Consider the following 23,638-nt stretch of genomic DNA (forward strand, 5'->3'; position numbering starts at 1 on the left):
AGTTGGCACCAGAGGTCCTGAATCATGTTTTGGAGCAGTTCGCACGGAAGTGGCTCATTCAATCAGCAACAGCAATGAAAGAAATTACAATCTCAAAAGAACCTCTGGACCTATGCTTTCACAGCGTCGCTAGTATTAAGGTGCGCCCCGAGATCTAAGCCACGTTGGAAGTGAGACGGAGGAATCGACAGAGAGGCTACAGAATGACATCGCATCCATTTGGATTTCTTTAAATCACTGACGAGCAGGAAAATGTAAACGGGGAGGGCGAGTGGGGAAGTGAGGCAGTAGCAGCTCTGGTGAAATTCCTTCTTTGTGATTGGCTCAGCAACCAGAGACGTGAAGGTGACTCAGGCGTGAGAGCTCTTCACATCGAGAACAAAAAGCACTCAAGGGCAGTTAGCACCTCTTCCGGAGAGTGGGGTGGGGTGAGGTAATTCCCTTTTGACTTCTCTGACTATGTTCAGAAACTGCCTTTTAGATTGAGGTGAACAGAGACTGCATTTCTTAAAAGCACCATGGAATTTATCAAACTTTATTGTGTCGCTTCCTTTCGATTCCCACACAGGTTTCCAACTCAGTTGGTATCCATGTGGCTCATATCCAGGTGTGAACATCTCTGCAGCGAATTGCACGGTTAAGGCAAAAAGGCAAGGAAAGTGGCATCTCGAATTGGCTCCGAGGTCAGAGCATCCTCGCAATGTGATCTGTCGTTCTCGGATTGTAATGCTACCTCCGGTTTTAGGGTGGAGAACATTCTTTGGGACTCTTATTCTGCAAGACAGACACAGTGACTGAAACTATGCTGCACGTTATGATTTGGAACACGGGCTGCTCAGCTTTGTGCATTTTCCCTGTAGTGTGTTTCATGTTCCGTGTAAACGTGAAAGTTGTCCTGTTTCGAGCAATGGGTGAAATCATTTATCAATGCAAGAATCGAAATTGCAGTCATGTCAAGTAGCTCATGGTAATTTGACCAAATCATAACCGATCGTGTGTTCTCACGCACTCACAGATGCATTTGGAGCTGAAAAGAGTCTGAGAAGATCGACTCAGCTTACCATTGATTTTTGTCTGGATTGATGGGTATCATTATCTGCTGCGAAATTGTCATTGTAGCCGGGCACATCCCAGCAGCTGTGCGAGTCGGAGAGGGATCATGGAACCCTTTTAACGTGACTTTGCATCTGTTGTTTTGCAGGAGCACAATTGGAAGTGCAAGAAAATGGGCAGCGCTAGTGGCTGGCTGGTAGTGTGGCCGAGCGGTCTAAGGCGCTGGATTTAAGCTCCAGTCTCTGACAGAGGCGTGGGTTCGAATCCCACCGCTGCCATTTCTGCTGACCTTCTCCAATCGCGCAGCTGGTTGAAATGCTGTTTCGACCCCTGCTGCGTTTCTGTTTAAAACAGAAGCGAAATGGGTTTGCTTCCCGGGCAATTCATTGTGGTGTGTGAAAGTGCCGAATTTGGCGAAGCGTCTGTGCTGTCATGATCGTGTTCGCCTCCCGCAGCTCTTCTGTTGCTTTACGTTCCAGGCGAGTTGAATTTTAATGGAATCGAATGGAGACTGTTATTTCATCGCTGTTGTGAAACAAAGTACTACCGTGACTCGACTCGTCGTTATTTGGTTTTCTGGCCAATGAAAAAATCGTTCCAATGAATTTCGATGTCATATGTTATTGAATTTCTCCCATTTCCTTCATCTCCGTCCTGGAGACATCGGAAGGGAAAGGTAATCTAGCCGAGACTGTGATTGGTGAAATTCACTTTTTATGGCCCATTCTTATTATGTTCTTTCTTTCTCTCTTTTCAGCATTGTCCGGGAAGTGGTTGGGCACTCAGGCTCCTGTATGTTTGAAAGAGTAGTTTGGAATTGCCCTGTTGTTAGTTGTGAGATTACTTTATGGCTCATGCCCCGGACTGTCTCACATTTAGCATTCATGCTCGCTGTGTCTGGAAATACATTTGGTTTGCCAGTTTTGTTTGTGTTCCGTGTTAAATGCTTTCCGTTTTGCGATTCTCTCAATAAATTACGACTGAACAGGGTTTCTGAGGTAACTTCCAGCTGCAAAAATCCTCAACTGAGAATCTGGGAAAATTTCCCAGAGTATGGTCAGTCGGAGCAAAAGTAAGGAAGTCGTTCGTTTCTGCAGCGATTCACAATGCTACCGTTCCCGTGAGCAGTCGAACAGGCTATATGATTGTGCCGCAGACTGCGACGGCAAGCTCCGCTAAAGAGTGATCCTTTAATGCCGGTGTAAGCAACACAACGTTATTAGGGCACACCGCGTGGAAACAGATACTTCGGTGTATCTCGTCCATGCTCAGCACATAGCCAAAATTAAACAAGTCCCATTAAACAACGAGCGATTGGAAACAGAAAGGTGAAAAGTAGAATGGCTTCAACTTTCAGTGCTTGAACAAATCTGCTCTCGTAGTGAAATGTAATGCAACTCCATTTAATTACTGTGCAAAGCATTGTCAAGTTTTTCTCCAACCTGGTTCTGATCATATGCCATTCTGTTTGAGAGTGTAGTTCCCGCCTTCTGATCCTTCCATGAAAAGCAGCACCGCATTTGCATTCCTTGCGCAGGTTTGCCCGGTTCAAAGACAGGGAAGAAGCTGATGCTCTGGTATCACAGCGCACCACGGATTCCTGAACTAGTCTGTCTGTCAAATGTACCCCCAAAGTCGTCTCTGAAAGACCTCATTTGGAAGCTGTCTGTCGTTATTCAACGTACGAGAGTTGGCACCAGAGGTCCTGAATCATGTTTTGGAGCAGTTCGCACGGAAGTGGCTCATTCAATCAGCAACAGCAATGAAAGAAATTACACTCTCAAAAGAACCTCTGGACCTATGCTTTCACAGCGTCGCTAGTATTAAGGTGCGCCCCGAGATCTAAGCCACGTTGGAAGTGAGACGGAGGAATCGACAGAGAGGCTACAGAATGACATCGCATCCATTTGGATTTCTTTAAATCACTGACGAGCAGGAAAATGTAAACGGGGAGGGCGAGTGGGGAAGTGAGGCAGTAGCAGCTCTGGTGAAATTCCTTCTTTGTGATTGGCTCAGCAACCAGAGACGTGAAGGTGACTCAGGCGTGAGAGCTCTTCACATCGAGAACAAAAAGCACTCAAGGGCAGTTAGCACCTCTTCCGGAGAGTGGGGTGGGGTGAGGTAATTCCCTTTTGACTTCTCTGACTATGTTCAGAAACTGCCTTTTAGATTGAGGTGAACAGAGACTGCATTTCTTAAAAGCACCATGGAATTTATCAAACTTTATTGTGTCGCTTCCTTTCGATTCCCACACAGGTTTCCAACTCAGTTGGTATCCATGTGGCTCATATCCAGGTGTGAACATCTCTGCAGCGAATTGCACGGTTAAGGCAAAAAGGCAAGGAAAGTGGCATCTCGAATTGGCTCCGAGGTCAGAGCATCCTCGCAATGTGATCTGTCGTTCTCGGATTGTAATGCTACCTCCGGTTTTAGGGTGGAGAACATTCTTTGGGACTCTTATTCTGCAAGACAGACACAGTGACTGAAACTATGCTGCACGTTATGATTTGGAACACGGGCTGCTCAGCTTTGTGCATTTTCCCTGTAGTCCGGTGTGTTTCATGTTCCGTGTAAACGTGAAAGTTGTCCTGTTTCGAGCAATGGGTGAAATCATTTATCAATGCAAGAATCGAAATTGCAGTCATGTCAAGTAGCTCATGGTAATTTGACCAAATCATAACCGATCGTGTGTTCTTACGCACTCACAGATGCATTTGGAGCTGAAAAGAGTCTGAGAAGATCGACTCAGCTTACCATTGATTTTTGTCTGGATTGATGGGTATCATTATCTGCTGCGAAATTGTCATTGTAGCCGGGCACATCCCAGCAGCTGTGCGAGTCGGAGAGGGATCATGGAACCCTTTTAACGTGACTTTGCATCTGTTGTTTTGCAGGAGCACAATTGGAAGTGCAAGAAAATGGGCAGCGCTAGTGGCTGGCTGGTAGTGTGGCCGAGCGGTCTAAGGCGCTGGATTTAAGCTCCAGTCTCTGACAGAGGCGTGGGTTCGAATCCCACCGCTGCCATTTCTGCTGACCTTCTCCAATCGCGCAGCTGGTTGAAATGCTGTTTCGACCCCTGCTGCGTTTCTGTTTAAAACAGAAGCGAAATGGGTTTGCTTCCCGGGCAATTCATTGTGGTGTGTGAAAGTGCCGAATTTGGCGAAGCGTCTGTGCTGTCATGATCGTGTTCGCCTCCCGCAGCTCTTCTGTTGCTTTACGTTCCAGGCGAGTTGAATTTTAATGGAATCGAATGGAGACTGTTATTTCATCGCTGTTGTGAAACAAAGTACTACCGTGACTCGACTCGTCGTTATTTGGTTTTCTGGCCAATGAAAAAATCGTTCCAATGAATTTCGATGTCATATGTTATTGAATTTCTCCCATTTCCTTCATCTCCGTCCTGGAGACATCGGAAGGGAAAGGTAATCTAGCCGAGACTGTGATTGGTGAAATTCACTTTTTATGGCCCATTCTTATTATGTTCTTTCTTTCTCTCTTTTCAGCATTGTCCGGGAAGTGGTGGTGCACTCAGGCTCCTGTATGTTTGAAAGAGTAGTTTGGAATTGCCCTGTTGTTAGTTGTGAGATTACTTTATGGCTCATGCCCCGGACTGTCTCACATTTAGCATTCATGCTCGCTGTGTCTGGAAATACATTTGGTTTGCCAGTTTTGTTTGTGTTCCGTGTTAAATGCTTTCTGTTTTGCGATTCTCTCAATAAATTACGACTGAACAGGGTTTCTGAGGTAACTTCCAGCTGCAAAAATCCTGAACTGAGAATCTGGGAAAATTTCCCAGAGTATGGTCAGTCGGAGCAAAAGTAAGGAAGTCGTTCGTTTCTGCAGCGATTCACAATGCTACCGTTCCCGTGAGCAGTCGAACAGGCTATATGATTGTGCCGCAGACTGCGACGGCAAGCTCCGCTAAAGAGTGATCCTTTAATGCCGGTGTAAGCAACACAACGTTATTAGGGCACACCGCGTGGAAACAGATACTTCGGTGTATCTCGTCCATGCTCAGCACATAGCCAAAATTAAACAAGTCCCATTAAACAACGAGCGATTGGAAACAGAAAGGTGAAAAGTAGAATGGCTTCAACTTTCAGTGCTTGAACAAATCTGCTCTCGTAGTGAAATGTAATGCAACTCCATTTAATTACTGTGCAAAGCATTGTCAAGTTTTTCTCCAACCTGGTTCTGATCATATGCCATTCTGTTTGAGAGTGTAGTTCCCGCCTTCTGATCCTTCCATGAAAAGCAGCACCGCATTTGCATTCCTTGCGCAGGTTTGCCCGGTTCAAAGACAGGGAAGAAGCTGATGCTCTGGTATCACAGCGCACCACGGATTCCTGAACTAGTCTGTCTGTCAAATGTACCCCCAAAGTCGTCTCTGAAAGACCTCATTTGGAAGCTGTCTGTCGTTATTCAACGTACGAGAGTTGGCACCAGAGGTCCTGAATCATGTTTTGGAGCAGTTCGCACGGAAGTGGCTCATTCAATCAGCAACAGCAATGAAAGAAATTACACTCTCAGAGGAACCTCTGGACCTATGCTTTCACAGCGTCGCTAGTATTAAGGTGCGCCCCGAGATCTAAGCCACGTTGGAAGTGAGACGGAGGAATCGACAGAGAGGCTACAGAATGACATCGCATCCATTTGGATTTCTTTAAATCACTGACGAGCAGGAAAATGTAAACGGGGAGGGCGAGTGGGGAAGTGAGGCAGTAGCAGCTCTGGTGAAATTCCTTCTTTGTGATTGGCTCAGCAACCAGAGACGTGAAGGTGACTCAGGCGTGAGAGCTCTTCACATCGAGAACAAAAAGCACTCAAGGGCAGTTAGCACCTCTTCCGGAGAGTGGGGTGGGGTGAGGTAATTCGCTTTTGACTTCTCTGACTATGTTCAGAAACTGCCTTTTAGATTGAGGTGAACAGAGACTGCATTTCTTAAAAGCACCATGGAATTTATCAAACTTTATTGTGTCGCTTCCTTTCGATTCCCACACAGGTTTCCAACTCAGTTGGTATCCATGTGGCTCATATCCAGGTGTGAACATCTCTGCAGCGAATTGCACGGTTAAGGCAAAAAGGCAAGGAAAGTGGCATCTCGAATTGGCTCCGAGGTCAGAGCATCCTCGCAATGTGATCTGTCGTTCTCGGATTGTAATGCTACCTCCGGTTTTAGGGTGGAGAACATTCTTTGGGACTCTTATTCTGCAAGACAGACACAGTGACTGAAACTATGCTGCACGTTATGATTTGGAACACGGGCTGCTCAGCTTTGTGCATTTTCCCTGTAGTCCGGTGTGTTTCATGTTCCGTGTAAACGTGAAAGTTGTCCTGTTTCGAGCAATGGGTGAAATCATTTATCAATGCAAGAATCGAAATTGCAGTCATGTCAAGTAGCTCATGGTAATTTGACCAAATCATAACCGATCGTGTGTTCTCACGCACTCACAGATGCATTTGGAGCTGAAAAGAGTCTGAGAAGATCGACTCAGCTTACCATTGATTTTTGTCTGGATTGATGGGTATCATTATCTGCTGCGAAATTGTCATTGTAGCCGGGCACATCCCAGCAGCTGTGCGAGTCGGAGAGGGATCATGGAACCCTTTTAACGTGACTTTGCATCTGTTGTTTTGCAGGAGCACAATTGGAAGTGCAAGAAAATGGGCAGCGCTAGTGGCTGGCTGGTAGTGTGGCCGAGCGGTCTAAGGCGCTGGATTTAAGCTCCAGTCTCTGACAGAGGCGTGGGTTCGAATCCCACCGCTGCCATTTCTGCTGACCTTCTCCAATCGCGCAGCTGGTTGAAATGCTGTTTCGACCCCTGCTGCGTTTCTGTTTAAAACAGAAGCGAAATGGGTTTGCTTCCCGGGCAATTAATTGTGGTGTGTGAAAGTGCCGAATTTGGCGAAGCGTCTGTGCTGTCATGATCGTGTTCGCTTCCCGCAGCTCTTCTGTTGCTTTACGTTCCAGGCGAGTTGAATTTTAATGGAATCGAATGGAGACTGTTATTTCATCGCTGTTGTGAAACAAAGTACTACGGTGACTCGACTCGTCGTTATTTGGTTTTCTGGCCAATGAAAAAATCGTTCCAATGAATTTCGATGTCATATGTTATTGAATTTCTCCCATTTCCTTCATCTCCGTCCTGGAGACATCGGAAGGGAAAGGTAATCTAGCCGAGACTGTGATTGGTGAAATTCACTTTTTATGGCCCATTCTTATTATGTTCTTTCTTTCTCTCTTTTCAGCATTGTCCGGGAAGTGGTTGGGCACTCAGGCTCCTGTATGTTTGAAAGAGTAGTTTGGAATTGCCCTGTTGTTAGTTGTGAGATTACTTTATGGCTCATGCCCCGGACTGTCTCACATTTAGCATTCATGCTCGCTGTGTCTGGAAATACATTTGGTTTGCCAGTTTTGTTTGTGTTCCGTGTTAAATGCTTTCCGTTTTGCGATTCTCTCAATAAATTACGACTGAACAGGGTTTCTGAGGTAACTTCCAGCTGCAAAAATCCTCAACTGAGAATCTGGGAAAATTTCCCAGAGTATGGTCAGTCGGAGCAAAAGTAAGGAAGTCGTTCGTTTCTGCAGCGATTCACAATGCTACCGTTCCCGTGAGCAGTCGAACAGGCTATATGATTGTGCCGCAGACTGCGACGGCAAGCTCCGCTAAAGAGTGATCCTTTAATGCCGGTGTAAGCAACACAACGTTATTAGGGCACACCGCGTGGAAACAGATACTTCGGTGTATCTCGTCCATGCTCAGCACATAGCCAAAATTAAACAAGTCCCATTAAACAACGAGCGATTGGAAACAGAAAGGTGAAAAGTAGAATGGCTTCAACTTTCAGTGCTTGAACAAATCTGCTCTCGTAGTGAAATGTAATGCAACTCCATTTAATTACTGTGCAAAGCATTGTCAAGTTTTTCTCCAACCTGGTTCTGATCATATGCCATTCTGTTTGAGAGTGTAGTTCCCGCCTTCTGATCCTTCCATGAAAAGCAGCACCGCATTTGCATTCCTTGCGCAGGTTTGCCCGGTTCAAAGACAGGGAAGAAGCTGATGCTCTGGTATCACAGCGCACCACGGATTCCTGAACTAGTCTGTCTGTCAAATGTACCCCCAAAGTCGTCTCTGAAAGACCTCATTTGGAAGCTGTCTGTCGTTATTCAACGTACGAGAGTTGGCACCAGAGGTCCTGAATCATGTTTTGGAGCAGTTCGCACGGAAGTGGCTCATTCAATCAGCAACAGCAATGAAAGAAATTACAATCTCAAAAGAACCTCTGGACCTATGCTTTCACAGCGTCGCTAGTATTAAGGTGCGCCCCGAGATCTAAGCCACGTTGGAAGTGAGACGGAGGAATCGACAGAGAGGCTACAGAATGACATCGCATCCATTTGGATTTCTTTAAATCACTGACGAGCAGGAAAATGTAAACGGGGAGGGCGAGTGGGGAAGTGAGGCAGTAGCAGCTCTGGTGAAATTCCTTCTTTGTGATTGGCTCAGCAACCAGAGACGTGAAGGTGACTCAGGCGTGAGAGCTCTTCACATCGAGAACAAAAAGCACTCAAGGGCAGTTAGCACCTCTTCCGGAGAGTGGGGTGGGGTGAGGTAATTCCCTTTTGACTTCTCTGACTATGTTCAGAAACTGCCTTTTAGATTGAGGTGAACAGAGACTGCATTTCTTAAAAGCACCATGGAATTTATCAAACTTTATTGTGTCGCTTCCTTTCGATTCCCACACAGGTTTCCAACTCAGTTGGTATCCATGTGGCTCATATCCAGGTGTGAACATCTCTGCAGCGAATTGCACGGTTAAGGCAAAAAGGCAAGGAAAGTGGCATCTCGAATTGGCTCCGAGGTCAGAGCATCCTCGCAATGTGATCTGTCGTTCTCGGATTGTAATGCTACCTCCGGTTTTAGGGTGGAGAACATTCTTTGGGACTCTTATTCTGCAAGACAGACACAGTGACTGAAACTATGCTGCACGTTATGATTTGGAACACGGGCTGCTCAGCTTTGTGCATTTTCCCTGTAGTGTGTTTCATGTTCCGTGTAAACGTGAAAGTTGTCCTGTTTCGAGCAATGGGTGAAATCATTTATCAATGCAAGAATCGAAATTGCAGTCATGTCAAGTAGCTCATGGTAATTTGACCAAATCATAACCGATCGTGTGTTCTCACGCACTCACAGATGCATTTGGAGCTGAAAAGAGTCTGAGAAGATCGACTCAGCTTACCATTGATTTTTGTCTGGATTGATGGGTATCATTATCTGCTGCGAAATTGTCATTGTAGCCGGGCACATCCCAGCAGCTGTGCGAGTCGGAGAGGGATCATGGAACCCTTTTAACGTGACTTTGCATCTGTTGTTTTGCAGGAGCACAATTGGAAGTGCAAGAAAATGGGCAGCGCTAGTGGCTGGCTGGTAGTGTGGCCGAGCGGTCTAAGGCGCTGGATTTAAGCTCCAGTCTCTGACAGAGGCGTGGGTTCGAATCCCACCGCTGCCATTTCTGCTGACCTTCTCCAATCGCGCAGCTGGTTGAAATGCTGTTTCGACCCCTGCTGCGTTTCTGTTTAAAACAGAAGCGAAATGGGTTTGCTTCCCGGGCAATTCATTGTGGTGTGTGAAAGTGCCGAATTTGGCGAAGCGTCTGTGCTGTCATGATCGTGTTCGCCTCCCGCAGCTCTTCTGTTGCTTTACGTTCCAGGCGAGTTGAATTTTAATGGAATCGAATGGAGACTGTTATTTCATCGCTGTTGTGAAACAAAGTACTACCGTGACTCGACTCGTCGTTATTTGGTTTTCTGGCCAATGAAAAAATCGTTCCAATGAATTTCGATGTCATATGTTATTGAATTTCTCCCATTTCCTTCATCTCCGTCCTGGAGACATCGGAAGGGAAAGGTAATCTAGCCGAGACTGTGATTGGTGAAATTCACTTTTTATGGCCCATTCTTATTATGTTCTTTCTTTCTCTCTTTTCAGCATTGTCCGGGAAGTGGTTGGGCACTCAGGCTCCTGTATGTTTGAAAGAGTAGTTTGGAATTGCCCTGTTGTTAGTTGTGAGATTACTTTATGGCTCATGCCCCGGACTGTCTCACATTTAGCATTCATGCTCGCTGTGTCTGGAAATACATTTGGTTTGCCAGTTTTGTTTGTGTTCCGTGTTAAATGCTTTCCGTTTTGCGATTCTCTCAATAAATTACGACTGAACAGGGTTTCTGAGGTAACTTCCAGCTGCAAAAATCCTCAACTGAGAATCTGGGAAAATTTCCCAGAGTATGGTCAGTCGGAGCAAAAGTAAGGAAGTCGTTCGTTTCTGCAGCGATTCACAATGCTACCGTTCCCGTGAGCAGTCGAACAGGCTATATGATTGTGCCGCAGACTGCGACGGCAAGCTCCGCTAAAGAGTGATCCTTTAATGCCGGTGTAAGCAACACAACGTTATTAGGGCACACCGCGTGGAAACAGATACTTCGGTGTATCTCGTCCATGCTCAGCACATAGCCAAAATTAAACAAGTCCCATTAAACAACGAGCGATTGGAAACAGAAAGGTGAAAAGTAGAATGGCTTCAACTTTCAGTGCTTGAACAAATCTGCTCTCGTAGTGAAATGTAATGCAACTCCATTTAATTACTGTGCAAAGCATTGTCAAGTTTTTCTCCAACCTGGTTCTGATCATATGCCATTCTGTTTGAGAGTGTAGTTCCCGCCTTCTGATCCTTCCATGAAAAGCAGCACCGCATTTGCATTCCTTGCGCAGGTTTGCCCGGTTCAAAGACAGGGAAGAAGCTGATGCTCTGGTATCACAGCGCACCACGGATTCCTGAACTAGTCTGTCTGTCAAATGTACCCCCAAAGTCGTCTCTGAAAGACCTCATTTGGAAGCTGTCTGTCGTTATTCAACGTACGAGAGTTGGCACCAGAGGTCCTGAATCATGTTTTGGAGCAGTTCGCACGGAAGTGGCTCATTCAATCAGCAACAGCAATGAAAGAAATTACACTCTCAAAAGAACCTCTGGACCTATGCTTTCACAGCGTCGCTAGTATTAAGGTGCGCCCCGAGATCTAAGCCACGTTGGAAGTGAGACGGAGGAATCGACAGAGAGGCTACAGAATGACATCGCATCCATTTGGATTTCTTTAAATCACTGACGAGCAGGAAAATGTAAACGGGGAGGGCGAGTGGGGAAGTGAGGCAGTAGCAGCTCTGGTGAAATTCCTTCTTTGTGATTGGCTCAGCAACCAGAGACGTGAAGGTGACTCAGGCGTGAGAGCTCTTCACATCGAGAACAAAAAGCACTCAAGGGCAGTTAGCACCTCTTCCGGAGAGTGGGGTGGGGTGAGGTAATTCCCTTTTGACTTCTCTGACTATGTTCAGAAACTGCCTTTTAGATTGAGGTGAACAGAGACTGCATTTCTTAAAAGCACCATGGAATTTATCAAACTTTATTGTGTCGCTTCCTTTCGATTCCCACACAGGTTTCCAACTCAGTTGGTATCCATGTGGCTCATATCCAGGTGTGAACATCTCTGCAGCGAATTGCACGGTTAAGGCAAAAAGGCAAGGAAAGTGGCATCTCGAATTGGCTCCGAGGTCAGAGCATCCTCGCAATGTGATCTGTCGTTCTCGGATTGTAATGCTACCTCCGGTTTTAGGGTGGAGAACATTCTTTGGGACTCTTATTCTGCAAGACAGACACAGTGACTGAAACTATGCTGCACGTTATGATTTGGAACACGGGCTGCTCAGCTTTGTGCATTTTCCCTGTAGTCCGGTGTGTTTCATGTTCCGTGTAAACGTGAAAGTTGTCCTGTTTCGAGCAATGGGTGAAATCATTTATCAATGCAAGAATCGAAATTGCAGTCATGTCAAGTAGCTCATGGTAATTTGACCAAATCATAACCGATCGTGTGTTCTCACGCACTCACAGATGCATTTGGAGCTGAAAAGAGTCTGAGAAGATCGACTCAGCTTACCATTGATTTTTGTCTGGATTGATGGGTATCATTATCTGCTGCGAAATTGTCATTGTAGCCGGGCACATCCCAGCAGCTGTGCGAGTCGGAGAGGGATCATGGAACCCTTTTAACGTGACTTTGCATCTGTTGTTTTGCAGGAGCACAATTGGAAGTGCAAGAAAATGGGCAGCGCTAGTGGCTGGCTGGTAGTGTGGCCGAGCGGTCTAAGGCGCTGGATTTAAGCTCCAGTCTCTGACAGAGGCGTGGGTTCGAATCCCACCGCTGCCATTTCTGCTGACCTTCTCCAATCGCGCAGCTGGTTGAAATGCTGTTTCGACCCCTGCTGCGTTTCTGTTTAAAACAGAAGCGAAATGGGTTTGCTTCCCGGGCAATTCATTGTGGTGTGTGAAAGTGCCGAATTTGGCGAAGCGTCTGTGCTGTCATGATCGTGTTCGCCTCCCGCAGCTCTTCTGTTGCTTTACGTTCCAGGCGAGTTGAATTTTAATGGAATCGAATGGAGACTGTTATTTCATCGCTGTTGTGAAACAAAGTACTACCGTGACTCGACTCGTCGTTATTTGGTTTTCTGGCCAATGAAAAAATCGTTCCAATGAATTTCGATGTCATATGTTATTGAATTTCTCCCATTTCCTTCATCTCCGTCCTGGAGACATCGGAAGGGAAAGGTAATCTAGCCGAGACTGTGATTGGTGAAATTCACTTTTTATGGCCCATTCTTATTATGTTCTTTCTTTCTCTCTTTTCAGCATTGTCCGGGAAGTGGTGGTGCACTCAGGCTCCTGTATGTTTGAAAGAGTAGTTTGGAATTGCCCTGTTGTTAGTTGTGAGATTACTTTATGGCTCATGCCCCGGACTGTCTCACATTTAGCATTCATGCTCGCTGTGTCTGGAAATACATTTGGTTTGCCAGTTTTGTTTGTGTTCCGTGTTAAATGCTTTCCGTTTTGCGATTCTCTCAATAAATTACGACTGAACAGGGTTTCTGAGGTAACTTCCAGCTGCAAAAATCCTGAACTGAGAATCTGGGAAAATTTCCCAGAGTATGGTCAGTCGGAGCAAAAGTAAGGAAGTCGTTCGTTTCTGCAGCGATTCACAATGCTACCGTTCCCGTGAGCAGTCGAACAGGCTATATGATTGTGCCGCAGACTGCGACGGCAAGCTCCGCTAAAGAGTGATCCTTTAATGCCGGTGTAAGCAACACAACGTTATTAGGGCACACCGCGTGGAAACAGATACTTCGGTGTATCTCGTCCATGCTCAGCACATAGCCAAAATTAAACAAGTCCCATTAAACAACGAGCGATTGGAAACAGAAAGGTGAAAAGTAGAATGGCTTCAACTTTCAGTGCTTGAACAAATCTGCTCTCGTAGTGAAATGTAATGCAACTCCATTTAATTGCTGTGCAAAGCATTGTCAAGTTTTTCTCCAACCTGGTTCTGATCATATGCCATTCTGTTTGAGAGTGTAGTTCCCGCCTTCTGATCCTTCCATGAAAAGCAGCACCGCATTTGCATTCCTTGCGCAGGTTTGCCCGGTTCAAAGACAGGGAAGAAGCTGATGCTCTGGTATCACAGCGCACCACGGATTCCTGAACTAGTCTGTCTGTCAAATGTACCCCCAAAGTCGTCTCTGAAAGACCTCATTTGGAAGCTGTCTGTCGTTATTCAACGTACGAGAGTTGGCACCAGAGGTCCTGAATCATGTTTTGGAGCAGTTCGCACGGAAGTGGCTCATTCAATCAGCAACAGCAATGAAAGAAATTACACTCTCAAAAGAACCTCTGGACCTATGCTTTCACAGCGTCGCTAGTATTAAGGTGCGCCCCGAGATCTAAGCCACGTTGGAAGTGAGACGGAGGAATCGACAGAGAGGCTACAGAATGACATCGCATCCATTTGGATTTCTTTAAATCACTGACGAGCAGGAAAATGTAAACGGGGAGGGCGAGTGGGGAAGTGAGGCAGTAGCAGCTCTGGTGAAATTCCTTCTTTGTGATTGGCTCAGCAACCAGAGACGTGAAGGTGACTCAGGCGTGAGAGCTCTTCACATCGAGAACAAAAAGCACTCAAGGGCAGTTAGCACCTCTTCCGGAGAGTGGGGTGGGGTGAGGTAATTCCCTTTTGACTTCTCTGACTATGTTCAGAAACTGCCTTTTAGATTGAGGTGAACAGAGACTGCATTTCTTAAAAGCACCATGGAATTTATCAAACTTTATTGTGTCGCTTCCTTTCGATTCCCACACAGGTTTCCAACTCAGTTGGTATCCATGTGGCTCATATCCAGGTGTGAACATCTCTGCAGCGAATTGCACGGTTAAGGCAAAAAGGCAAGGAAAGTGGCATCTCGAATTGGCTCCGAGGTCAGAGCATCCTCGCAATCTGATCTGTCGTTCTCGGATTGTAATGCTACCTCCGGTTTTAGGGTGGAGAACATTCTTTGGGACTCTTATTCTGCAAGACAGACACAGTGACTGAAACTATGCTGCACGTTATGATTTGGAACACGGGCTGCTCAGCTTTGTGCATTTTCCCTGTAGTCCGGTGTGTTTCATGTTCCGTGTAAACGTGAAAGTTGTCCTGTTTCGAGCAATGGGTGAAATCATTTATCAATGCAAGAATCGAAATTGCAGTCATGTCAAGTAGCTCATGGTAATTTGACCAAATCATAACCGATCGTGTGTTCTCACGCACTCACAGATGCATTTGGAGCTGAAAAGAGTCTGAGAAGATCGACTCAGCTTACCATTGATTTTTGTCTGGATTGATGGGTATCATTATCTGCTGCGAAATTGTCATTGTAGCCGGGCACATCCCAGCAGCTGTGCGAGTCGGAGAGGGATCATGGAACCCTTTTAACGTGACTTTGCATCTGTTGTTTTGCAGGAGCACAATTGGAAGTGCAAGAAAATGGGCAGCGCTAGTGGCTGGCTGGTAGTGTGGCCGAGCGGTCTAAGGCGCTGGATTTAAGCTCCAGTCTCTGACAGAGGCGTGGGTTCGAATCCCACCGCTGCCATTTCTGCTGACCTTCTCCAATCGCGCAGCTGGTTGAAATGCTGTTTCGACCCCTGCTGCGTTTCTGTTTAAAACAGAAGCGAAATGGGTTTGCTTCCCGGGCAATTCATTGTGGTGTGTGAAAGTGCCGAATTTGGCGAAGCGTCTGTGCTGTCATGATCGTGTTCGCCTCCCGCAGCTCTTCTGTTGCTTTACGTTCCAGGCGAGTTGAATTTTAATGGAATCGAATGGAGACTGTTATTTCATCGCTGTTGTGAAACAAAGTACTACCGTGACTCGACTCGTCGTTATTTGGTTTTCTGGCCAATGAAAAAATCGTTCCAATGAATTTCGATGTCATATGTTATTGAATTTCTCCCATTTCCTTCATCTCCGTCCTGGAGACATCGGAAGGGAAAGGTAATCTAGCCGAGACTGTGATTGGTGAAATTCACTTTTTATGGCCCATTCTTATTATGTTCTTTCTTTCTCTCTTTTCAGCATTGTCCGGGAAGTGGTGGTGCACTCAGGCTCCTGTATGTTTGAAAGAGTAGTTTGGAATTGCCCTGTTGTTAGTTGTGAGATTACTTTATGGCTCATGCCCCGGACTGTCTCACATTTAGCATTCATGCTCGCTGTGTCTGGAAATACATTTGGTTTGCCAGTTTTGTTTGTGTTCCGTGTTAAATGCTTTCCGTTTTGCGATTCTCTCAATAAATTACGACTGAACAGGGTTTCTGAGGTAACTTCCAGCTGCAAAAATCCTGAACTGAGAATCTGGGAAAATTTCCCAGAGTATGGTCAGTCGGAGCAAAAGTAAGGAAGTCGTTCGTTTCTGCAGCGATTCACAATGCTACCGTTCCCGTGAGCAGTCGAACAGGCTATATGATTGTGCCGCAGACTGCGACGGCAAGCTCCGCTAAAGAGTGATCCTTTAATGCCGGTGTAAGCAACACAACGTTATTAGGGCACACCGCGTGGAAACAGATACTTCGGTGTATCTCGTCCATGCTCAGCACATAGCCAAAATTAAACAAGTCCCATTAAACAACGAGCGATTGGAAACAGAAAGGTGAAAAGTAGAATGGCTTCAACTTTCAGTGCTTGAACAAATCTGCTCTCGTAGTGAAATGTAATGCAACTCCATTTAATTGCTGTGCAAAGCATTGTCAAGTTTTTCTCCAACCTGGTTCTGATCATATGCCATTCTGTTTGAGAGTGTAGTTCCCGCCTTCTGATCCTTCCATGAAAAGCAGCACCGCATTTGCATTCCTTGCGCAGGTTTGCCCGGTTCAAAGACAGGGAAGAAGCTGATGCTCTGGTATCACAGCGCACCACGGATTCCTGAACTAGTCTGTCTGTCAAATGTACCCCCAAAGTCGTCTCTGAAAGACCTCATTTGGAAGCTGTCTGTCGTTATTCAACGTACGAGAGTTGGCACCAGAGGTCCTGAATCATGTTTTGGAGCAGTTCGCACGGAAGTGGCTCATTCAATCAGCAACAGCAATGAAAGAAATTACACTCTCAAAAGAACCTCTGGACCTATGCTTTCACAGCGTCGCTAGTATTAAGGTGCGCCCCGAGATCTAAGCCACGTTGGAAGTGAGACGGAGGAATCGACAGAGAGGCTACAGAATGACATCGCATCCATTTGGATTTCTTTAAATCACTGACGAGCAGGAAAATGTAAACGGGGAGGGCGAGTGGGGAAGTGAGGCAGTAGCAGCTCTGGTGAAATTCCTTCTTTGTGATTGGCTCAGCAACCAGAGACGTGAAGGTGACTCAGGCGTGAGAGCTCTTCACATCGAGAACAAAAAGCACTCAAGGGCAGTTAGCACCTCTTCCGGAGAGTGGGGTGGGGTGAGGTAATTCCCTTTTGACTTCTCTGACTATGTTCAGAAACTGCCTTTTAGATTGAGGTGAACAGAGACTGCATTTCTTAAAAGCACCATGGAATTTATCAAACTTTATTGTGTCGCTTCCTTTCGATTCCCACACAGGTTTCCAACTCAGTTGGTATCCATGTGGCTCATATCCAGGTGTGAACATCTCTGCAGCGAATTGCACGGTTAAGGCAAAAAGGCAAGGAAAGTGGCATCTCGAATTGGCTCCGAGGTCAGAGCATCCTCGCAATCTGATCTGTCGTTCTCGGATTGTAATGCTACCTCCGGTTTTAGGGTGGAGAACATTCTTTGGGACTCTTATTCTGCAAGACAGACACAGTGACTGAAACTATGCTGCACGTTATGATTTGGAACACGGGCTGCTCAGCTTTGTGCATTTTCCCTGTAGTCCGGTGTGTTTCATGTTCCGTGTAAACGTGAAAGTTGTCCTGTTTCGAGCAATGGGTGAAATCATTTATCAATGCAAGAATCGAAATTGCAGTCATGTCAAGTAGCTCATGGTAATTTGACCAAATCATAACCGATCGTGTGTTCTCACGCACTCACAGATGCATTTGGAGCTGAAAAGAGTCTGAGAAGATCGACTCAGCTTACCATTGATTTTTGTCTGGATTGATGGGTATCATTATCTGCTGCGAAATTGTCATTGTAGCCGGGCACATCCCAGCAGCTGTGCGAGTCGGAGAGGGATCATGGAACCCTTTTAACGTGACTTTGCATCTGTTGTTTTGCAGGAGCACAATTGGAAGTGCAAGAAAATGGGCGGCGCTAGTGGCTGGCTGGTAGTGTGGCCGAGCGGTCTAAGGCGCTGGATTTAAGCTCCAGTCTCTGACAGAGGCGTGGGTTCGAATCCCACCGCTGCCATTTCTGCTGACCTTCTCCAATCGCGCAGCTGGTTGAAATGCTGTTTCGACCCCTGCTGCGTTTCTGTTTAAAACAGAAGCGAAATGGGTTTGCTTCCCGGGCAATTAATTGTGGTGTGTGAAAGTGCCGAATTTGGCGAAGCGTCTGTGCTGTCATGATCGTGTTCGCCTCCCGCAGCTCTTCTGTTGCTTTACGTTCCAGGCGAGTTGAATTTTAATGGAATCGAATGGAGACTGTTATTTCATCGCTGTTGTGAAACAAAGTACTACGGTGACTCGACTCGTCGTTATTTGGTTTTCTGGCCAATGAAAAAATCGTTCCAATGAATTTCGATGTCATATGTTATTGAATTTCTCCCATTTCCTTCATCTCCGTCCTGGAGACATCGGAAGGGAAAGGTAATCTAGCCGAGACTGTGATTGGTGAAATTCACTTTTTATGGCCCATTCTTATTATGTTCTTTCTTTCTCTCTTTTCAGCATTGTCCGGGAAGTGGTGGTGCACTCAGGCTCCTGTATGTTTGAAAGAGTAGTTTGGAATTGCCCTGTTGTTAGTTGTGAGATTACTTTATGGCTCATGCCCCGGACTGTCTCACATTTAGCATTCATGCTCGCTGTGTCTGGAAATACATTTGGTTTGCCAGTTTTGTTTGTGTTCCGTGTTAAATGCTTTCCGTTTTGCGATTCTCTCAATAAATTACGACTGAACAGGGTTTCTGAGGTAACTTCCAGCTGCAAAAATCCTCAACTGAGAATCTGGGAAAATTTCCCAGAGTATGGTCAGTCGGAGCAAAAGTAAGGAAGTCGTTCGTTTCTGCAGCGATTCACAATGCTACCGTTCCCGTGAGCAGTCGAACAGGCTATATGATTGTGCCGCAGACTGCGACGGCAAGCTCCGCTAAAGAGTGATCCTTTAATGCCGGTGTAAGCAACACAACGTTATTAGGGCACACCGCGTGGAAACAGATACTTCGGTGTATCTCGTCCATGCTCAGCACATAGCCAAAATTAAACAAGTCCCATTAAACAACGAGCGATTGGAAACAGAAAGGTGAAAAGTAGAATGGCTTCAACTTTCAGTGCTTGAACAAATCTGCTCTCGTAGTGAAATGTAATGCAACTCCATTTAATTACTGTGCAAAGCATTGTCAAGTTTTTCTCCAACCTGGTTCTGATCATATGCCATTCTGTTTGAGAGTGTAGTTCCCACCTTCTGATCCTTCCATGAAAAGCAGCACCGCATTTGCATTCCTTGCGCAGGTTTGCCCGGTTCAAAGACAGGGAAGAAGCTGATGCTCTGGTATCACAGCGCACCACGGATTCCTGAACTAGTCTGTCTGTCAAATGTACCCCCAAAGTCGTCTCTGAAAGACCTCATTTGGAAGCTGTCTGTCGTTATTCAACGTACGAGAGTTGGCACCAGAGGTCCTGAATCATGTTTTGGAGCAGTTCGCACGGAAGTGGCTCATTCAATCAGCAACAGCAATGAAAGAAATTACACTCTCAAAAGAACCTCTGGACCTATGCTTTCACAGCGTCGCTAGTATTAAGGTGCGCCCCGAGATCTAAGCCACGTTGGAAGTGAGACGGAGGAATCGACAGAGAGGCTACAGAATGACATCGCATCCATTTGGATTTCTTTAAATCACTGACGAGCAGGAAAATGTAAACGGGGAGGGCGAGTGGGGAAGTGAGGCAGTAGCAGCTCTGGTGAAATTCCTTCTTTGTGATTGGCTCAGCAACCAGAGACGTGAAGGTGACTCAGGCGTGAGAGCTCTTCACATCGAGAACAAAAAGCACTCAAGGGCAGTTAGCACCTCTTCCGGAGAGTGGGGTGGGGTGAAGTAATTCCATTTTGACTTCTCTGACTATGTTCAGAAACTGCCTTTTAGATTGAGGTGAACAGAGACTGCATTTCTTAAAAGCACCATGGAATTTATCAAACTTTATTGTGTCGCTTCCTTTCGATTCCCACACAGGTTTCCAACTCAGTTGGTATCCATGTGGCTCATATCCAGGTGTGCACATCTCTGCAGCGAATTGCACGGTTAAGGCAAAAAGGCAAGGAAAGTGGCATCTCGAATTGGCTCCGAGGTCAGAGCATCCTCGCAATGTGATCTGTCGTTCTCGGATTGTAATGCTACCTCCGGTTTTAGGGTGGAGAACATTCTTTGGGACTCTTATTCTGCAAGACAGACACAGTGACTGAAACTATGCTGCACGTTATGATTTGGAACACGGGCTGCTCAGCTTTGTGCATTTTCCCTGTAGTCCGGTGTGTTTCATGTTCCGTGTAAACGTGAAAGTTGTCCTGTTTCGAGCAATGGGTGAAATCATTTATCAATGCAAGAATCGAAATTGCAGTCATGTCAAGCAGCTCATGGTAATTTGACCAAATCATAACCGATCGTGTGTTCTCACGCACTCACAGATGCATTTGGAGCTGAAAAGAGTCTGAGAAGATCGACTCAGCTTACCATTGATTTTTGTCTGGATTGATGGGTATCATTATCTGCTGCGAAATTGTCATTGTAGCCGGGCACATCCCAGCAGCTGTGCGAGTCGGAGAGGGATCATGGAACCCTTTTAACGTGACTTTGCATCTGTTGTTTTGCAGGAGCACAATTGGAAGTGCAAGAAAATGGGCAGCGCTAGTGGCTGGCTGGTAGTATGGCCGAGCGGTCTAAGGCGCTGGATTTAAGCTCCAGTCTCTGACAGAGGCGTGGGTTCGAATCCCACCGCTGCCATTTCTGCTGACCTTCTCCAATCGCGCAGCTGGTTGAAATGCTGTTTCGACTCCTGCTGCGTTTCTGTTTAAAACAGAAGCGAAATGGGTTTGCTTCCCGGGCAATTAATTGTGGTGTGTGAAAGTGCCGAATTTGGCGAAGCGTCTGTGCTGTCATGATCGTGTTCGCCTCCCGCAGCTCTTCTGTTGCTTTACGTTCCAGGCGAGTTGAATTTTAATGGAACCGAATGGAGACTGTTATTTCATCGCTGTTGTGAAACAAAGTACTACGGTGACTCGACTCGTCGTTATTTGGTTTTCTGGCCAATGAAAAAATCGTTCCAATGAATTTCGATGTCATATGTTATTGAATTTCTCCCATTTTATTCATCTCCGTCCTGGAGACATCGGAAGGGAAAGGTAATCTAGCCGAGACTGTGATTGGTGAAATTCACTTTTTATGGCCCATTCTTATTATGTTCTTTCTTTCTCTCTTTTCAGCATTGTCCGGGAAGTGGTGGTGCACTCAGGCTCCTGTATGTTTGAAAGAGTAGTTTGGAATTGCCCTGTTGTTAGTTGTGAGATTACATTATGGCTCATGCCCCGGACTGTCTCACATTTAGCATTCATGCTCGCTGTGTCTGGAAATACATTTGGTTTGCCAGTTTTGTTTGTGTTCCGTGTTAAATGCTTTCCGTTTTGCGATTCTCTCAATAAATTACGACTGAACAGGGTTTCTGAGGTAACTTCCAGCTGCAAAAATCCTGAACTGAGAATCTGGGAAAATTTCCCAGAGTATGGTCAGTCGGAGCAAAAGTAAGGAAGTCGTTCGTTTCTGCAGCGATTCACAATGCTACCGTTCCCGTGAGCAGTCGAACAGGCTATATGATTGTGCCGCAGACTGCGACGGCAAGCTCCGCTAAAGAGTGATCCTTTAATGCCGGTGTAAGCAACACAACGTTATTAGGGCACACCGCGTGGAAACAGATACTTCGGTGTATCTCGTCCATGCTCAGCACATAGCCAAAATTAAACAAGTCCCATTAAACAACGAGCGATTGGAAACAGAAAGGTGAAAAGTAGAATGGCTTCAACTTTCAGTGCTTGAACAAATCTGCTCTCGTAGTGAAATGTAATGCAACTCCATTTAATTACTGTGCAAAGCATTGTCAAGTTTTTCTCCAACCTGGTTCTGATCATATGCCATTCTGTTTGAGAGTGTAGTTCCCGCCTTCTGATCCTTCCATGAAAAGCAGCACCGCATTTGCATTCCTTGCGCAGGTTTGCCCGGTTCAAAGACAGGGAAGAAGCTGATGCTCTGGTATCACAGCGCACCACGGATTCCTGAACTAGTCTGTCTGTCAAATGTACCCCCAAAGTCGTCTCTGAAAGACCTCATTTGGAAGCTGTCTGTCGTTATTCAACGTACGAGAGTTGGCACCAGAGGTCCTGAATCATGTTTTGGAGCAGTTCGCACGGAAGTGGCTCATTCAATCAGCAACAGCAATGAAAGAAATTACACTCTCAGAGGAACCTCTGGACCTATGCTTTCACAGCGTCGCTAGTATTAAGGTGCGCCCCGAGATCTAAGCCACGTTGGAAGTGAGACGGAGGAATCGACAGAGAGGCTACAGAATGACATCGCATCCATTTGGATTTCTTTAAATCACTGACGAGCAGGAAAATGTAAACGGGGAGGGCGAGTGGGGAAGTGAGGCAGTAGCAGCTCTGGTGAAATTCCTTCTTTGTGATTGGCTCAGCAACCAGAGACGTGAAGGTGACTCAGGCGTGAGAGCTCTTCACATCGAGAACAAAAAGCACTCAAGGGCAGTTAGCACCTCTTCCGGAGAGTGGGGTGGGGTGAGGTAATTCCCTTTTGACTTCTCTGACTATGTTCAGAAACTGCCTTTTAGATTGAGGTGAACAGAGACTGCATTTCTTAAAAGCACCATGGAATTTATCAAACTTTATTGTGTCGCTTCCTTTCGATTCCCACACAGGTTTCCAACTCAGTTGGTATCCATGTGGCTCATATCCAGGTGTGAACATCTCTGCAGCGAATTGCACGGTTAAGGCAAAAAGGCAAGGAAAGTGGCATCTCGAATTGGCTCCGAGGTCAGAGCATCCTCGCAATGTGATCTGTCGTTCTCGGATTGTAATGCTACCTCCGGTTTTAGGGTGGAGAACATTCTTTGGGACTCTTATTCTGCAAGACAGACACAGTGACTGAAACTATGCTGCACGTTATGATTTGGAACACGGGCTGCTCAGCTTTGTGCATTTTCCCTGTAGTCCGGTGTGTTTCATGTTCCGTGTAAACGTGAAAGTTGTCCTGTTTCGAGCAATGGGTGAAATCATTTATCAATGCATGAATCGAAATTGCAGTCATGTCAAGTAGCTCATGGTAATTTGACCAAATCATAACCGATCGTGTGTTCTCACGCACTCACAGATGCATTTGGAGCTGAAAAGAGTCTGAGAAGATCGACTCAGCTTACCATTGATTTTTGTCTGGATTGATGGGTATCATTATCTGCTGCGAAATTGTCATTGTAGCCGGGCACATCCCAGCAGCTGTGCGAGTCGGAGAGGGATCATGGAACCCTTTTAACGTGACTTTGCATCTGTTGATTTGCAGGAGCACAATTGGAAGTGCAAGAAAATGGGCAGCGCTAGTGGCTGGCTGGTAGTGTGGCCGAGCGGTCTAAGGCGCTGGATTTAAGCTCCAGTCTCTGACAGAGGCGTGGGTTCGAATCCCACCGCTGCCATTTCTGCTGACCTTCTCCAATCGCGCAGCTGGTTGAAATGCTGTTTCGACCCCTGCTGCGTTTCTGTTTAAAACAGAAGCGAAATGGGTTTGCTTCCCGGGCAATTAATTGTGGTGTGTGAAAGTGCCGAATTTGGCGAAGCGTCTGTGCTGTCATGATCGTGTTCGCTTCCCGCAGCTCTTCTGTTGCTTTACGTTCCAGGCGAGTTGAATTTTAATGGAATCGAATGGAGACTGTTATTTCATCGCTGTTGTGAAACAAAGTACTACGGTGACTCGACTCGTCGTTATTTGGTTTTCTGGCCAATGAAAAAATCGTTCCAATGAATTTCGATGTCATATGTT

At 46.1% G+C, this 23,638-nt stretch overlaps 9 non-coding genes across 9 annotated transcripts; all 9 read left to right on the top strand.

Annotated features, from left to right (window-relative positions):
• The first annotated feature begins 1,248 nt into the window (after positions 1–1,248).
• trnal-uaa (transfer RNA leucine (anticodon UAA)) lies at positions 1,249–1,331 on the top strand. Its single transcript has one exon. It is a non-coding gene; the product is annotated as a tRNA-Leu (tRNA).
• Positions 1,332–3,994: 2,663 nt separating this feature from the next.
• Positions 3,995–4,077, top strand: trnal-uaa (transfer RNA leucine (anticodon UAA)). Its single transcript has one exon. It is a non-coding gene; the product is annotated as a tRNA-Leu (tRNA).
• Positions 4,078–6,740: 2,663 nt separating this feature from the next.
• Positions 6,741–6,823, top strand: trnal-uaa (transfer RNA leucine (anticodon UAA)). The gene has a single exon. It is a non-coding gene; the product is annotated as a tRNA-Leu (tRNA).
• Positions 6,824–9,481: 2,658 nt separating this feature from the next.
• Positions 9,482–9,564, top strand: trnal-uaa (transfer RNA leucine (anticodon UAA)). Its single transcript has one exon. It is a non-coding gene; the product is annotated as a tRNA-Leu (tRNA).
• Positions 9,565–12,227: 2,663 nt separating this feature from the next.
• Positions 12,228–12,310, top strand: trnal-uaa (transfer RNA leucine (anticodon UAA)). The gene has a single exon. It is a non-coding gene; the product is annotated as a tRNA-Leu (tRNA).
• Positions 12,311–14,973: 2,663 nt separating this feature from the next.
• On the top strand, positions 14,974–15,056 carry trnal-uaa (transfer RNA leucine (anticodon UAA)). Its single transcript has one exon. It is a non-coding gene; the product is annotated as a tRNA-Leu (tRNA).
• Positions 15,057–17,719: 2,663 nt separating this feature from the next.
• trnal-uaa (transfer RNA leucine (anticodon UAA)) lies at positions 17,720–17,802 on the top strand. The gene has a single exon. It is a non-coding gene; the product is annotated as a tRNA-Leu (tRNA).
• Positions 17,803–20,465: 2,663 nt separating this feature from the next.
• Positions 20,466–20,548, top strand: trnal-uaa (transfer RNA leucine (anticodon UAA)). Its single transcript has one exon. It is a non-coding gene; the product is annotated as a tRNA-Leu (tRNA).
• A 2,663-nt stretch (positions 20,549–23,211) lies between these two features.
• Positions 23,212–23,294, top strand: trnal-uaa (transfer RNA leucine (anticodon UAA)). Its single transcript has one exon. It is a non-coding gene; the product is annotated as a tRNA-Leu (tRNA).
• Positions 23,295–23,638: the final 344 nt, after the last annotated feature.

Source organism: Chiloscyllium punctatum, chromosome 41, assembly GCF_047496795.1.
Source record: "Chiloscyllium punctatum isolate Juve2018m chromosome 41, sChiPun1.3, whole genome shotgun sequence".
In the NCBI taxonomy this organism is placed as follows: Eukaryota; Metazoa; Chordata; class Chondrichthyes; order Orectolobiformes; family Hemiscylliidae; genus Chiloscyllium; species Chiloscyllium punctatum.